This window comes from Bubalus bubalis, chromosome 5 (genome assembly GCF_019923935.1).
Source record: "Bubalus bubalis isolate 160015118507 breed Murrah chromosome 5, NDDB_SH_1, whole genome shotgun sequence".
Lineage (NCBI taxonomy): Eukaryota > Metazoa > Chordata > Mammalia > Artiodactyla > Bovidae > Bubalus > Bubalus bubalis.
The window spans coordinates 67,647,676-67,665,370 of NC_059161.1; the positions used below are offsets into that span (position 1 = coordinate 67,647,676).

The 17,695-nt window shown below is 37.3% G+C and overlaps 1 long non-coding RNA gene across 1 annotated transcript in view; it reads right to left on the reverse strand.

Moving 5' to 3' along the window:
- The window catches only part of LOC123333728, a 312,273-nt gene that overhangs the window by 5,957 nt on the left and 288,621 nt on the right, over window positions 1-17,695 (reverse strand). The gene's annotated exons all lie outside the window — the stretch shown is intronic.

Consider the following 17,695-nt stretch of genomic DNA (forward strand, 5'->3'; position numbering starts at 1 on the left):
TCTAAAAGGTCTTGTAGGTCTTCATAGAACCGTTCAACTTCAGCTTCTTTAGCATTACTGGTTGGGGCATAGACTTGGATTACTGTGATATTGAATGGTTTGCCTTGGAAATGAACAGAGATCATTCTGTCGTTTTTGAGATTGCATCCAAGTACTGCATTTCAGACTTTTCTTGACCATGATGGCTACTCCATTTCTTATAAGGGATTCCTGCCCACAGTAGTAGATATAATGGTACTCTGAGTTAAATTCACCCATTCCAGTCCATTTTAGTTGGCTGATTCCTAGAATGTCAATGTTCACTCTTGCCATCTTTTGTTTGACCACTTCCAATTTGCCTTCATTCATGGACCTAACATTCCAGGTTCCTATGCAATATTGCTCTTTACAGCATTGGACCTTGCTTCTATCACCAGTCACATCCACAACTGGGTATTGTTTTTGCTTTGGCTCCATCCCTTCATTCTTTCTGGAGTTTTTTCTCCACTGATCTCCAGTAGCATATTGGGCACCTACTGACCTGGGGAGTTCCTCTTTCAGTATCCTATCATTTTGCCTTTTCATACTGTTTATGGGGTTCTCAAGGCAAGAATACTGAAGTGGTTTGCCATTCCATTTTTCAATGGACCACGTTCTGTCAGACCTCTCCACCATGACCCGCCCGTATTGGGTGGCCTCACACGACATGGCTTAGTTTCATTGAGTTAGACAAGACTGTGGTCTGTGTGATTAGATTGACTAGTTTTCTGTGATTATGGTTTTAGTGTGTCTGCCCTCTGACGCCCTCTCGCAACACCTACCGTTTTATTTGAGTATCTCTTCATGGAAAATATTCTTGTGAATATTTATGCTAATTATGCTTCTAAAGAAGTCCATTTATTATATGCAATATCAGATCTCTGACTTATTGAGAAGATAACCCTCCAGCACCTCTGTGAGGTACTACACTGCCACTCTGCATCACATTCTCAATCCATTTTCTTTTTGCCTCATGGATTCTAAGCAACTTTGCCAAGTCAACTGTAGCAACCTGGAGCTCCTAGTCAGCTCATTAGTCCATAGATACACACCTGCAACAGACTTCAGATCACATCACCAGGCATGCCTGAAATAACTAGGGCAAATGAAACATGAGTAAACAGCTGTTCAATTAAAAGTACATTTATCTCCCTTTTTGTTGTTGTTGTTCAGTTGCTTAGTCATGTCTGACTGTTTGTGACATCATTGACTGCAGCACACAAGGCTTCCAAGTCCTTTACCATCTCCCAGAGTTTGTTCAAGCTCATGTCCATTGAGTCAATGATGGTATCTAAGCATTTTATCCTCTGCTGTCCCCTTCTCCTCCTGCCTTCAGGGATGCTTTCCCAGCATCAGGGTATTTTCCAGTGAGTTGGCTCTTCGCATGAGGTGATCAAAGGATTGGAGCTTCAGCTTCAGCATCAGTCCTTTCAATGAATATTCAGGGTTGACTTCCTTTAGAATTGACTGATTTGATCGCCATGCTGTCCAAAGTACTCTTATTTACTTAAGTCTCATTGCTTCAATTTTAATAAAAACTAATATGAAATCAGCATATGCTTAGTCACTGACTCATATCGGACCTTTATGACCCCATGAACTGTAGTCTGATAGGCACCTCTCTTCCTGGGAATTCTCCAGACAATAATACTGGAGTGGCTTGTCATGCCCTCCTGCAGGGGATCTTCCCAACCCAGAGATTGAATCAGGTCTCCCACATTGCAGGTAGATTCTTTACCATCTGAGCCACCTGGGAATATTTCTTTAAAAATAAAGTTCTCATAGCATTTATTTTTTATTTAGCTTAAGTCAATTTCATTTAATGATGTTTGGTTTAGTCAGTTTTCTAATGAATACGTTATTGCCTGATATTAAGCATGCCTCAGTGTCACTGTTGAGTAAAATGTTGAGATTTTATCAGAAGTTAGGAGTAGGGATGCTACTGAAAGGTCTACTTTATATTTGATTAAGGGAGCAAAAATACAGGGGAAAAAAGAGGTATGGAATGAAGAACAGATGAAAGGATGGGAGAGACGGAGGAAAGGAAAATGGAAAAGAATTAGTAGGCATGCATATCAAGACTACAATTTACAGAGACGTTAACTGTGGCTTTTATATTTTAGTCTTTAACTCACTAGCATTTTGCCAAGAACTGATAGTCACACACACACACACACACACACACACACACACAGAAAGACTATTTAACAGGACAGATAGTCCTGGGTGTTAAAAGAAATCTATATTATCCTTGATATCATCAAGGGAATTTTGTTTTTCCCAGTATCCATTCCCCATTTTATCAATGATGCATTCCAACAGTGTGACTTCAATTTCTGTGTACCAGATTATTCCAAAACTTCCTGAAGACAACAAATACTTATTATCTCACACTTTCCAAGGGTTAGGAAACTTGGAGTTGCTTAGGGGCTCTCCTAAGGTTGCAGTCAAGCTGATGACCAACACTGAGGTCCTCTGAAGCTTGTCTGGGCCTAGAGGATCTGCTTCCAGCCCCACATCTGCCATTAGTTGCAGGAGGGTTCCCTTATTTCTATGTGTATCTTTCCATGGTTCTAAATCTTTTCTCCACAAAACTAATCACACACTGGATTATTAAAATAATGTCTTGATCTCACCTAGAGCATTGGTATAGTCATCAAGAGCTATGTTAGAAAGATAATGTGTTTAAACTAGGTATAGTTAGGGGTACTGTCATGGTCTCAAAGCAATCCATAATAAAGAACTCTTTCAATGCTAATTCTGAAAACAGATGATTTTTCTGAAGCTTGAACCCTTATGAAACTATTCACCCACTGCCATAATTAGTGTCAGAGAATGATCTACTTTCTTCTTGGTGCTCTAATCTTATTATTACATGATTTTCTTTTTCCAAGTTGATTAACTGAAGAATAAAATGATGTCTCAAAGCTTGACTCCTACTTCATTAAATTCTAGAAGAAAGTAATCAGGAATTTTTCAGTTAAGTTGTGCTATGGTAGGGGGTGTTTGTGGGTGGGTGGGTGGGTGGGTGGGTGGGTAGGTCTTCATAGGGTTGTGTGTACACATGCTACTCACAGAAATGAAGAAGAAAGACAAAGATCTAAAACACAAAACAATGGGAAAAAACTACTCAAATGCAAGTTCCTATAATATCATAGAGGAGAAGGCAATGGCACCCCACTCCAGTACTCTTGCCTGGAAAATCCCGTGGATAGAGGAGCCTGGTAGGCTGCAGTCCATGGGGTCGCTAAGAGTTGGACATGACTGAGCGACTTCACTTTCATTTTTCACTTTCATGCATTGGAGAAGGAAATGGCAACCCACTCCAGTGTTCTTGCCTGGAGAATCCCAGGGACAGGGAAGCCTGGCGGGCTGCCGTCTATGGGGTCGCACAGAGTCGGACACGACTGAAGCGACTTAGCAGCAGTAGCAGCAGCATAATATCATAGATACCAAAGATTTGGCAATCGTACGTCATAGAATTAAATTAAATTAGGTTTTTAATATTATACAATCACCTTTTCATTTTGCTTTGTTTTTTTTTTTTTTTGACATTACTCAAAGTTTCCTACTTCCTTTATTCCAATTTTGAAATTTCTCGTGTTTTATTTGCCCTTCAATAATTTATTTCTCTCTTTAGATATATAGATAATCTACCATATCCCATGGATATACATCATAGAAAGATTATATATATATATATAAATAATATGAGAAATTATAATGTAACTGTATAATTACAATAGACTAAAATGGAATGATTTAATAAGAAAACTTGTGAAGTGGCTACAGCAATATAATATAGGATAAAGGTGGCAGATCAATTGTCTAAGCTCATTAATTTTTCTAATTCTTCATATCAGGAGACAATAGGATACTCTTTCTTTTCTATCAGTAATTATTTTAAAAGGTGCTAAATACCAGATGGCTTTACAGTTGAATTCTACCAAAAATTTAGAGAAGAGTTAACACCTATCCTACTCAAACTCTTCCAGAATATTCGAGAGGAAGGTAAACTTCCAAACTAATTCTATGAGGCCACCATCACCTTAATACCAAAACCTGAAAAAGATGTCACAAAAAAGGGCCAATATCACTGATAAACACAGATGCAAAAATCCTTAACAAAATTTTAGCAAACAGAATCCAACAACATATTTACAAAATCATGCATCATGACCAAGTGGGCTTTATGCCAGGGATGCAAGGACTCTTCAATATCCACAAAACAATCAACATAATACACCACATTAACAAATTCAAAGATTAAAAACCATATGATTATCTCAATAGATGCAGAGAAAGCCTTTGACAAAATTCAACATCCATTTATGATAAAAACCCTCCAGAAAACAGGAATAGAAGGAATATACCTCAACATAATAAAAGCTATATATGACAAATCCACAGCAAACATTATCCTCAATGGTGAAAAATTGAAAGCGTTTCCCCTAAAGTCAGGAACAAGACAAGGGTACCCACTCTCACCACTACTATTCAACATAGTTTTGGAAATTTTGGCCACGGCAATCAGAGCAGAAAAAGAAATAAAAGGAATCCAGATTGGAAAAGAAGAAGTAAAACTCTCATGGTTTGCAGATGACATGATCCTCTACATAGAAAACCCTAAACTCCACCAGAAAATTATGAGAGCTAATCAATGAATATGGTAAAGTTTCAGGATATAATTAACACAGAGAAATCCTTTGCATTCCTATACACTAACAATGAGCAAACAGAAAGAGAAATTAAGGAAACAATTCCATCACCATTGCAACAAAAAGAATTAAATACTTAGGAATATATCTACCTAAAGATACAACAGACCTATATATAGAAAACTATAAAACACTGATGAAAGAAATCAAAGAGGACACCAATAGATGGAGAAATATACCATGTTCATGGATTGGAAGAATCAATATAGTGAAAAAGAGTATGCTACCCAAAGCAATCTACAGATTCAATGCAATCCTTATCAAGCTACCAATGGTATTTTTCACAGAACTAGAACAAATAATTTCACAATTTGTATGGAAATACAAAAAACTTCGAATAGCCAAAGCAATCTTGAGAAAGAAGAATGGAACTGGAGGAATCAACCTGCCTGACTTCAGGCTCTACTACATAGCTATAGTCATCAAAACAGTATGGTACTGACACAAAGACAGAAATATAGATTAATGGAACAAAATAGAAAGTCCAGAGATAAATCCACGCACCTATAGACACCTTATCTTCAACAAAGGAGGCAAGAATATATAATGGAGAAAAGACAATCTCTTTAACAAGTGGTGTAACTTTGTTACACATCAGAAACTAACACATTATAAATCAACTATACTTCAATTAAAAAAAAATAGAGACAAGCCAATGCTGGCAGAGTTGCTATCCCCATTCAAGTGACTACCTCCACAGAGCACTTGTATTGACATTAACTATTCTCATTATTATCTGGTGGGTTTTTTTTTACACTATTTTCTGAGTATCACAGTTGCTGATCCTGCAAGTGAAATCTGCTCAAGGGAGGAGGTTTTGCTGAAATTAAGTGAACTGCTCCCAGTGGAAATTCCCTTTCAGTGGTCCTACAGCCTCAGAAACATGTTCCATGAGTCTCTAAGATGTTGTGGGCGTATGCTGAGGAAAGGTCCCCAGAAGTCCCTGGATTAGTTATGGCTAGGGAATATTGTCGGAGAAGGTGATGGCACCTCACTCCAGTACTCTTGCCTGGAAAATCCCACGGACGGAGGAGCCTGGTAGGCTGCAGTCCATGGGATTGCAAAGAGTCAGACACAACTGAGAGACTTCACTTTCACTTTTCACTTTCATGCATGAGAGAAGGAAATGGCAACCCACTCCAGTGTTCTTGCCTGGAGAATCCCAGGGACGGGGGAGCCTGGTGGGCTGCCTTCTATGGGGTTGCACAGAGTCAGACACGACTGAAGTGACTTATCAGCAGTAGCAGCAGCAGCAGTGAATATTGTAAAGTGGTGAAACTCACTCCAGTTACAACTGCAAATCAGTTGCAAATCAGACCAGCCTGTCACTCCCCACTGGCCTCTACAGCTCCCCATTCAACTCTTCTACTCCACTGGCTACAAACCAATGCATAATTCTCTTCAGCTTTAGGTACAGAAAGGTACTGCTTCTGATAAAATGGCAACCTGGGAAACACTAGTGTCACCTCTGATGCTGAGAACCCCACCCAGAGTCACTTGATTATCCCATGCCTTTACAGTTTGACCATCACAGGGACAGTACAAAATAATGTAATTAATGATCGTTCTGAGACTATTAACTGGTGACTGATAGAAATAATGACATACAATCACAGGTCCAAAATCAAGTAGATTAGAGCTATCGTTCTGTCACTGTTATTATTTCTAATTGTTATTGCATATGAATAGACTGGTTGATAATATTATTTCAGACTATAAATTAAGGTGCAGGCTTTTTATATAATTCAATTTTGCACTCTCTGTGAGAGCACACCTGGTGAACTGGAGAGATAAAGCATCACCATTGAGACGATTTTCATCCCAGGAGATTGCTGTGCAGCACAGAACATTAATTATAGCTACTAAGAAGGGAAAGACAAGTGTCCATCAAACTCTCAGGCTGGGGATAATTACCAGGATTGGCAGGTAAGGTCTCATGGGGAAAGGTTACTGGTTCCTAGAATATATATATTTTTTCCCTTTCTGAACATAAAATGGAGCCAGAGAAAACCTAATATCTGGTCCTGCAATTATACCTGGAATTTCTGTAACAACTTCAATGCCTACATATGTACTTATGTTAATACAATTGTGTTAAGTATTTAGGAATACAGAATACAGAGCTTGACAAACCAAAGCTTGAAGTGGCTCTGTCAGTTACTAACTTAAAGCAATGGAGTAGCCTTCTGTCTGCCTATTGAACAAACCCCTCTCTTTCCTTGGTAGTCATCATTCAGTTGCTGTCATGTCCGATTCCTTGCAACTCCATGGACTGCAACACACCAGGCACTAGGCACTAGAGGCAGAGCCTGAGATAAAGATTAAACTGTGATGACTGGAGAGATGCTCATTAGGGATGTAAGCATGAGGACAAGACAGGAAGTGAGACAAGTAAAAGATCAAAAGATCAAAAGCTATTTAATATTGTGCCAGTGGTGATGGCTGTGTCTCAGGAAGCTACGAAGGAACCATAAGGTGGTTGTTCAGCAAGTGCTTTGATTGCATTTCATTCCTTGGCAAAGGGAAATCTCCAAGCAGTTCAATGAAGAGAGGAGGAGTGGGGTTTGACTGCCTGATCTCTCCTAATCTCCTGATCTCTCATTAGCTTCCCTCATTTCTAACTGACTGAAGTTTATCTAATGAAGGGTTATAACCTCCATGCTTTTGCATTTTGTCTGGGGCTCCTCAGCAGCTGCTCTGGAAGCCAGACTCCATGTTTGCTGATAACCTTGAAGTGAAGAAATGACAAGAAAGGAACAGAATACTGACCAAGAGAAAGAAAAGAAATCCGGTAAAATACATAGGATTTTGTCTAATACTCTGATGTGGTGCCAAGACCCAGTAAATGATTCATGGATAAATAAGGGTTGAGTAAAGTCATCCCTAATCATTCTCTTTACATTTACTAGTGATTGATCTAGGAGTGGGCATGTCTTTTGCACTGAACTCTTAAGATGTCATGGAAGACATTTTCCTTTCCAGTTTCTAAAGAGATGAGAGGAAGGAGGCCCAAGAGGAACATGATATATGTAGAACTATGGCTGATCTGTGTTGTTATATGGGAGAGACCAACGCAAGGTTGTAAAGCGTTCTTTCTCCATTTAAACAATATATTCAAAAATAAATAAATAAAAGAGATAAGAGCCAGAGAATCCACATTTTTCTGTCCTTGTCTTGAATGCCCTTGTTTGACCAAGTCTAGAACACATAAAGAGGCAGAGAGTCATCATCATTATGGACATGAAATCTGGACATTCAGTTCAGATTCTGCCTTTCTCAGGTACTATGACTTGGGAAAGTTGCTAGACTTTCTATGTGCACGTCACTTTTCTCATCTGTAAAATAACAGTGACAATAATAACCATCTCATAATATTATCATGAGGACTCAAGAGTTAAAATATGAAACTATCTTAGAATGCTGTAGGTGAGCAACAAGAATTATCTGTTGTATTAGACAGATAAGCTCTCAGTAATTCTAATGTTTACAAGTGTCACTTGTCTCCCTGATTACTGTGTCAATTGTGTCAGTTACTCACTTTGGACAATCTCCGTTGCTCAGTGTACAGGGTACGAATAAGTGACATGCTCTCAAATACTTGGGAAATACTAATATACTTCTAAAAGTAAGCACCTTAAAACCTAACGAGAGGAGCAGCAATATATAAAGCATTTTGAATCCCTCAGAATAAAAAGCCCTTATAAATATAAGTTTTTATCTTTTCCTACTTCTTTTACTGAGTTATTAGTTGATTTGAAGCTATTTGAAAAGTAATCTGATCCTCTCTGAACTCACATTTTCTCAGTAAAATTCATATCCTAATGAAAACTGTTGCCAACTGTTACCTCTATGAATCACTTCATCATGTTAGTGTCCTATTTATTCATATTAGACACTTCAGTATTTCAACTGATCTATGTCTTGGCTAAGGTTCTTAGGAAATAAGTTCTTTTATTCATCTATTTTTTTTTCTCACTCTAGCTTTCTGTCTTTTGTTCTCTGTTGTCTCAATGTTATCAACAATATAGCTTATTCATTTTTCAGCATTTTCATTTAAACTCATATTCAAGTTCATTTCATATTATAAAAGTGGAATTCAATAGTTTCTTCTGTATACTTTGTTCTTCAATAAAAAAAAATCACACATCCTTTTTTAAGGGCACAGATGAATATCATTCTACCCACCACTGTCTACTTTCATTATCTTTTAATACTAGGAGAAATGTACTCTGATAGCAACTATCATTGTCACCGTTTTTTTTTAAAGAAGTCTCTATTTATCCTGAGAGGATTGTTTCTTAAAAGAATGCCTTGAATATTGCTTATTACCAAGACAGTTTGAGGACCACATACTTCAACTTAATAGATTTTCTATTCTTATAAAATTATTTCAAGAGGCTACTTTAATCTTTTAATAAAGGAAAAACTTCGTCTGCAGAGTCAGATGTTTAAGCTAGTGGTAACACTATCATTTCATGATGATCAAGGTGATTAATTATACGTTGTACCTTTTAAGAAGAAAACTGGGTCTTGAAGGTAGAGTTGACATTTTGTTTCACCTTAATAAAGAACTATGATTGTTTAGATTTCAAGAAAAGATGTACAAGATTTACTTGATTGCCTTTTTCATAAAAGACCAAGCATTTACTTCTGTGCATTGTGACTCTGAGCTCTTGAGCCTCATTATGAAACATGAGCAACCAATGAGAATGCTGAATGGACTTCAGGGAAATTTTGAGTAGGCGCTGCAAAGTGCATTACTCCATTAAAGTAATAATGTAGCAGAGGGAGTAAGGAGGGCTTAAGAGGAAGATTTGGATTATATCACTGAGCTTTTTGTTTGTTACGTTTTCTTCTATTTCTCCAGATTTTGTAGTCTACTTTGAGGCTTTGCAGGACATTTTTTCTGGTCCTGTCAACTTACTTATTCTATTAATTTCTGATAATTCTTTTGAGAAAAATTAATTATTCTCTTTGATAATTAACCTTTCCAGTTGCTGTAGGTTTCCACAAAAGCTGTATTTTGCCCCACAGACTTTTGAAAAACCTTTATTCTAGCAGGCATTACATTTTTCTTTGTTTAAAAATCTGCCTTTCTTACTTTTCCAAAGCAAGAACACTATGTTCATTTTTATACCACTAGTTCATATATATGATATTGTCAAACATTTTTTAAAATGGTAGAACCCCAGAGCAAAATTAATTAAACAAAGTAAGAATTGTATTTATTTTCATAAGTGAAAATTCCAGGAGTGTGTCTGATTTGAGATAAAGTTGGATCCTGGGGTCAAATGATTTTATTAGGGTATTATTTTATCCCCCACCCTGTCTTATCTCATTCTTAAGCAGAGATGACCTCCAGGATGACATAATCCAGGTTTAGTCCCAACTTGTACAGGCTAACCACAGGCAATGAAAATCTCATGTCTTGGTTATTCAAACAAAATTCTTAGAATTGAATTCATTGCCCCTAATGAGGTGAAATCTTATTATGTCCACTGATGCCAAGGGCAAGAAATACACTGATTAGTTTTAGCACAAGTCCACTGCCCTTTCTTAGAACAACTAGTTGAGTCACTTTATCTCTTGACAGAGTTCTTAACTGAAGGAAAAATATGCATTCATGTTGGGTTAAACAGAATTTTTTTTTTTTTTTGTATTAGTAAGAAGATAAAAATTTGACCAACTCAAGCTGAGCTTTGGAGAAGGAAATGGCAACCCATTCCAGTATTCTTGCCTGGAGAATTCTGTGGACAGAGGAGCCTGGTGGGCTGCTGTCCATGGGGTCGCACAGAGTCAGATACGACTGAAGCGACTTAGCATACATGCATGCATTAGAGAAGGAAATGGCAACCCACTCCAGTATTCTTGCCTGGAGAATCCCAGGAACAGAGGAGCCTGGTGGGCTGCCATCAATGGGGTCTCACAGAGCAACTTAGCAGCAGCAGCAAGCTGAGCTTCCAGAAATTACTTTAAGAATTACAATTCAAAATTACTCTAGGATGACTACTGACACTTCTGGTAATACTGAAAACTCAGCCCCCTTTGATTCAGTCAAGAGGTGCTACCAGCCCATCCAGACCTGCACATGTGCTGCGACCTGCCTTGCAATGGCTTTCATGCACACTGCCATCTCCACAAATATCAGTGTCCGTCTCAAGCAGGTACATGTGACTGAGAGCAATGAAGTTACATTCCTGCGTATTAGGATGCAGGAGTCATGATAAAAATAGCTGTTTGCTTCTAAATGAGGAAATAAGAGTGAATACTGTGAAGAAATATCAAGATGTTCAAAGGGTGTTAAGAGATATAGGACACTGAAAGTTGTACACATACATCTCCATTCAAATATATGGATTGATATTGCAGAATATCTATACCGTATAGAAAATTCATATTATTTTTCTTCCTTTGTTTTGTAACCAGTGCATGAATGGTAACAAAAATTATAAACAATAAGAATAATAAAGGTACACTTCATTATCTTAATATGTGACAAGAAGTAAATAAACAATACAGTATTAGTTGAATGAATGAGTAAATAAATGAATCATTCTTAAAATAAAATTGCACTTAGTATATTTGTAAAACACCACCAGATGTTGTTACATCTGGATTTATAGCACGAGAAAAAAGAAACAAGGCAATGACATTATCAACATAAATCTGACAATATTTACACTGCATGGAAATAGACATTTTAAAGCTATTATCAGCATATTTAAATATGAAGGGCATTATGGTATATCAAAATCAATAGATACTTGTCATAATAATTTCAAAATGACAAATTTTAATATGAAATTTACACAGGGTCATCTAACTGAGACAATGGCCTACTTTATAGATTTAGAGGAGTCAGTAAACATGTTTAATACAGATAATTGAAATTATAGACGAGACACCTAATTTTGTATGAAGTGTTAGTCTTTCAGTTGTGTCCAACTCTTTGTGACCCCATGGTCTGTAACCCACCAGGCTCCTCTGTCTATGGAATTCTCCGAGGAAAACTACTGGAATGGGTCGCCATTCTCTTCTCTAAGGCATTGTCCTGACCCAAGGACTGAACCCAGGTCTCCTGCATTTCAGGCAGATTCTTTATTGTCTGAGCCATTAGGGAAGCCCATTGTTGTATAATCATCTAATAATGATTTGCTCTAAAGTAGAGAGCTGAAATCTCAGTCATATTCTGACTTCTTTTCTTCTAAAATCACAGTAGATTTCAAGTCTTAGCCTTTCAATTTACCCACAGGAAGTAGAAGAACTAATAAGGCTAGGGACAAAAATGACATCCTCACAAAGTTTAGCAAAAAACTGGCACTTTATTCTCATGCCATGAGAATTTTCTTTTTTGGAGTACGTCACAATAGTAACATCATGGGGCCCATGGGAAAGGAGTCATTGATGAAGGAATTTAAGAAGACACAAATGAAAGACATCCTGCGTTTATGGATTGGAAGAATTAATATTGTTAAAGCTGGGGCTTCCTAGGTGGTGCTAGTGGTAAAGATCCCACCTGTCAGTGCAAGAGATATGAGTTGGAGGTTCGATCCCTGGGTTGGGAAGATCCCCTGCAGGAGGACATGGCAACCCACTCCAGTATTCTTGCCTAGAGAATCCATGAACAGAGGCTCTTGCTGGGCTATGATCCATGGGGTCGCAGAGAGTCATACATAACTGAAGTGACTTAGAATGCATGCATGCAAACCATCTATACTACCCAAAATAATCTATAGATTAAATGCAATCCCCATTAAAAGCTTAATTCCATTCTTTAAAGAAATAGAGAAATGAAAAACACTAAAATTCATACGGAACTACAAAAGCTTTTAAATAGCCAATAGCCAATCAATCCTGAGCAAGAAGAACAAACCTAAAGATATCATACTCTCTATTTCAAAACCCACTACAAAGGTATAGTAATCAAAAAAACATGATCTTGGCATAGAACCAGACATATGGACCAAAGGAAAAGCATAGACAGACTGAAATAAATCTATGCATTTACAGTTAACTAATCCTTGACACAAGGGCTTCCCTTGTGGCTCAGCTCGTAAACAATCCACCTGCAATGTGGGAGACCTGAGTTTGATCCCTGGGTTGGGAAGATCCCCTGGAGAAGGGAAAGGCTACCCACTCCAGTATTCTGGCCTAGAGAGTTCCATGGACTTGTATAGTCTGCTGCTGCTGCTAAGTCACTTCAGTCGTATCTGACTCCCTGCGACCCCATAGATGGCAGCCCACCAGGCTCCTCTGTCCATGGGATTTTCCAGGCAAGAGTACTGGAGTGGGTTGCCTTTGCCTTCTCCGACTGTATAGTCTATGGGGTCGCAAAGAGTCGGACACGACTGAGCGACTTTCACTTTCACTTTCAAATCCTTGACAAAGGTGCCAAGAGTGGAGAATGGGCAGTCTCTTCAATAAATGGTGTTGGAAAAACTGAATGAAAGAAGAATGCAGAGGAATGAAATTGAACCCTAATCTCACATCAAATAGAAAATCAATTCAAAATGGGTTCAGTTCAGTTCAGTTCAGTCACTCAGTTGTGTCCGACTCTTTGCGGCCCCATGAAATGCAGCACGCCAGGCCTCCTTGTCCATCACCAACTCCCAGAGTCTGCTCAAACCCATGTCCATCGAGTCAATGATGCCATCTAACCATGTCATCCTCTGTCATCCCCTTCTCCTCCTGCCCTCAGCCTTTCCCAGCATCAGGGTCTTTTTCAAATGAGTCAGCTCTTCGCATCAGGTGGCCAAAGTATTGATGTTTCATCAGTCTTTCCAATGAACACCCAGGACTGATCTCCTTTAGGATGGACTGGTTGGATCTCCTTGCAGTTCAAGGGACTCTCAAGAGTCTTCCCCAACACCACAGTTCAAAAGCATATTTAAATTTAAAATCTGAAACCATAAAACAACCATACGAAAACACAGGGCTAGGGCTTAATGATATTGGTCTGAAAAATGATTTTTTAGATATGACACCAAAAACACAGGCAACAAAGCAAAAGTAGACAAATCCAATTGCATCAAGCTAACAAGTTTCTGCACAGCAAAGGGAAAAACAAACAAAGTGAAAAGGCAACTTATGGAACAGAAGAGAATAATTTCAAACTACATACCTGATGAAGTATCAAGATCTAAAATATATAAGGGGGTCATACAACCCAATAGAAAAGAAAAATCTGATTTTAAAATGGAAAAAGGACCTGAATAGACAGTTCTTAAAAGAACATACACAAATAGCCAACAGGTAAATGAAGAAGTATACAGTTTCACTAAGCAGTAAAATGCAAATTAAAATCACAATGAGATATCGTGTCACACCTGTTAGAATGATAATCATCAAAAAAGACAAGAGAAAACATGTTTGGTAAGGGTTGGGAAAAAAAAAAAGAAACCTGTACACTGTTGATGAGAGTATAAACTGAAAGTAACATGAGTGCTCCAAAATAAATTGAAAATGGAAGCACTACATCATCTAACAATTCTATTTTTGAGTATGTAGTCAAAGGAAACAAAAAGATATCTGCACTCCAAGGTTCATTTCAGCATTATTCACAATAGCCAAGATATGGAAACAGCCTAAAGATCCATTAATGGATGAGTGGGTAAACAAAATGTACTATATACATGCAATGGAATATTATTCAATCTTAAAAAAAAAAAAGAATCTTGTCATTTGAGATCTCATGGATTAACCTGGATTCTGCTATGCTCAGTGAAATAAGCCAGATGCAGAAAAACAAATACTGTATGACCTTAATTATATGTGGACCTTAACACAGTTAAACTCATAGAAACAGTAAAAAGGTGGTTATCAAGACTTGAGGGAGGTGGAAATGGGGAGACACCTGTCAAAGGGTAGAAAGTTTCATTTATGCAAAATGAGTAAGTTGTGGAAAACTGGTGAACTGAAATGTGACTGTAGTTAACAACATTGTATTGTATACTTGAAATCTGCTAAAAGGGTAGATTTGGGGTAGATTTATTCCCACTGGGGTGAATAAAAGGAGGAGGGGGAGAGGTGAGGAAAGAGGTAATGGACATGTATACTGGCTTGGTTATGGTGAATATATAGGTATCAGGTCACCAGTTTATAAACCTTAAATATACACAATTTTTCACTGTCAACTATCCCTCAAAGCTGGGGAAAAAATAAAGGGGCTGATTTTTCCTTGCGTGGATCTTGGTGCTTTAAGAGAAAACACTTTCTTCTCACATTGCTCACATAGCAGAACATCCTGCCTAAGAGATATTTCTAACCCTAATAGGCAAACAACATCTGGTGGAGACCAAGTAGGGTCAGTTCTCTGGTGGTGAATGGAGGTGAGAATAGTTCATTCATGGTGTTTTTCCTTTAGGTGATAGGGAAAAAAATAAAAATTTTCTTTCTATTTCTTTGTCTTCAGTTCAGTTTAGTTCAGTCGCTCAATCGTGTCCGACTCTTTGCAACCGCATGAATCACAGCACGCCAGGCCTCCCTGTCCATCACCAACTCCCGGAGTTCACTCAGACTCACGTCCATCGAGTCAGTGATGCCATCCAGCCATCTCATCCTCTGTCGTCCCCTTCTCCTCCTGCCCCCAATCCCTCCCAGCATCAGAGTCTTTTCCAATGACTCAAATCTTCGCATGAGGTGGTCAAAGTACTGGAGTTTCAGCTTTAGCATCATTCCTTCCAAAGAAATCCCAGGGCTGATCTCCTTCAGAATGGACTGGTTGGATCTCCTTGCAGTCCAAGGGACTCTCAAGAGTCTTCTCCAACACCACAGTTCAAAAGCATCAATTCTTCAGTGCTCAGCTTTCTTCACAGTCCAAATCTCACATCCATACATGACCATTGGAAAAACAATAGCCTTGACTAGATGGACCTTTGTTAGCAAAGTAATGTCTCTGCTTTTCAATATGCTATCTAGGTTGCTCATAACTTTCCTTCCAAGGAGTAAGCGTCTTTTTGTCTTAAGCTATTGTTTTTTTCTTGTCCATTTAACAAACAAGATGCTAATTTTGAAAGTCCAGTGAACAACACTGAACAAAGCATGTATTTTTTTAGGAAAAAAACAAAAAAGGAAAGTTTCAGCAGTTATCTGAATAAATATTTGGGTACTAATCCTGGATGGAAGATTTGGATGAAGATCACATAAAATACCTTTAAAAATTTACATTTTTAAAAAATTGTTTATTTTCCTCTAAGCAAGAAATGCAGTAGGTGATGAGTTTGAGTCAGAAAGAAAAGTGATACTTATTCATCTCATAACTAATTGAAGAATCCCTTTTACTTTACTTTCAATTAATAAGTTGTCAATATTTCTCAAAGAGAATTTCACACCAAGATTATAAAATGCTCTGCAAATAAAGCATTCCATGGTCAACTAGAAATGAGGAAAAAACACATAATATAATCTTGCTGCACAGACACAAAATAATTCACACATTAAATTCTATATGAATTTCTGATAATAAAAATACTACATTTAGATAAATTATGAGATTTTATTTATTTCACATAAAAGCTGAATGAATCTCTTCCTGTTCATCTAGCTTTACAAAATTAATTTATTCAACATAATTTATTTTGAGGCTAATGTGAAAGCTCAGTGAAACAGTTAATGATGAAAAAGCAATGATTCTCTATATTTATTATGCACATTTAGAAGAAATGCCACCTATAGTTAAAATACACTAAAATCCTATTAGCGCCTTCATATCTAAACATTGCTTCTATATTTTGCTATATAAAATTTTTTGTACAAAGAAATGCTTTTTAAGCTATGTTTCTCAGTGAAAGTCACTCGTAATGGGAAATTGTTAGGATTTCATAACTTGAATTCTCATAAATTTTAGTTTTGTTCTCAGGATAGTAGTCTTTGATGTAATCACATACAGAGAGTCACATTTTTCTTAAAAAAAAAATCTTTTAAAGTATTTCTACTTGACAAAACAAATTTTACTAGGAAGAAATCAGTTAGCCAAAACATTTTTCTTTACTCTTTAAAAAATATATTTTTTTCATTGAGTGACTGCAATCAAAATATTAAACACTCTGGTGGATATAGAACAGTGATAGTATATACTAGCATTTTCAAAAAATTATATATAGAATGCTGCTGCTGCTGAAGATTTAAATTAAAGTTTCTAATGATGCATTTTATTTAGCTTTAATAAGATTTTGGCAATGTTAAAAAACAGCCACTGAATTCCCAAAATCATATTTTAAGATACAATGATAGGTATGAATAGGTATTAGTCAAATTCATTCAAAATTCTTAATGATGGTTAAAAAAATCAAAATTTGAGTATTGTAGTCAGTGTGCTGTAGTACAAAGAACACAGGAATGAGATTAAAGGTGACTGGCTTGCAGCTGATGAGTAGATCAGATGTCATTCTATTTATCTATTCAAATAAATCCCAAATTTCAGAATTCAAAAAAAATAACAACACTGGCACATTTAAATACAAATAATGAAAATATATACTGGTTTCTGCTGACCATGGAACTTTCAAAATTCACTTTCATTCCTGTCAAGATATTCTCTAAACTCCATTCCCTAGCAAACCAGAGAAACTTAAGACTGGGGTCCTCTTTGTTTCCTTGGCCTGATTGGGCTATATATGTTTTGCAGCATCAAATGTGTTTCAACTTTTCAAACATGCTCCAACCATGCATATAGCAAAGTAAATTGAATTAGAAATGCTCAATATCACAAATGATTCAGTTAATTTGGTTCCGCTAGAAAATACACTATATGCTAAATGACAATTTTTATATCCCTATTGAATTGTAAACGTAACAGTTTAATTTTCAGGAAGCCCTATATGACCATATGCTATGCTATACTAAGTCACTTCAGTCGTGTCCAACTCTGTGCAACCCCATAGATGGCAGCCCGCCAGGCTCCTCCGTCCCTGGGATTCTCCAGGCAAGAACACTGGAGCGGGTTGCCATTTCCTTCTCCA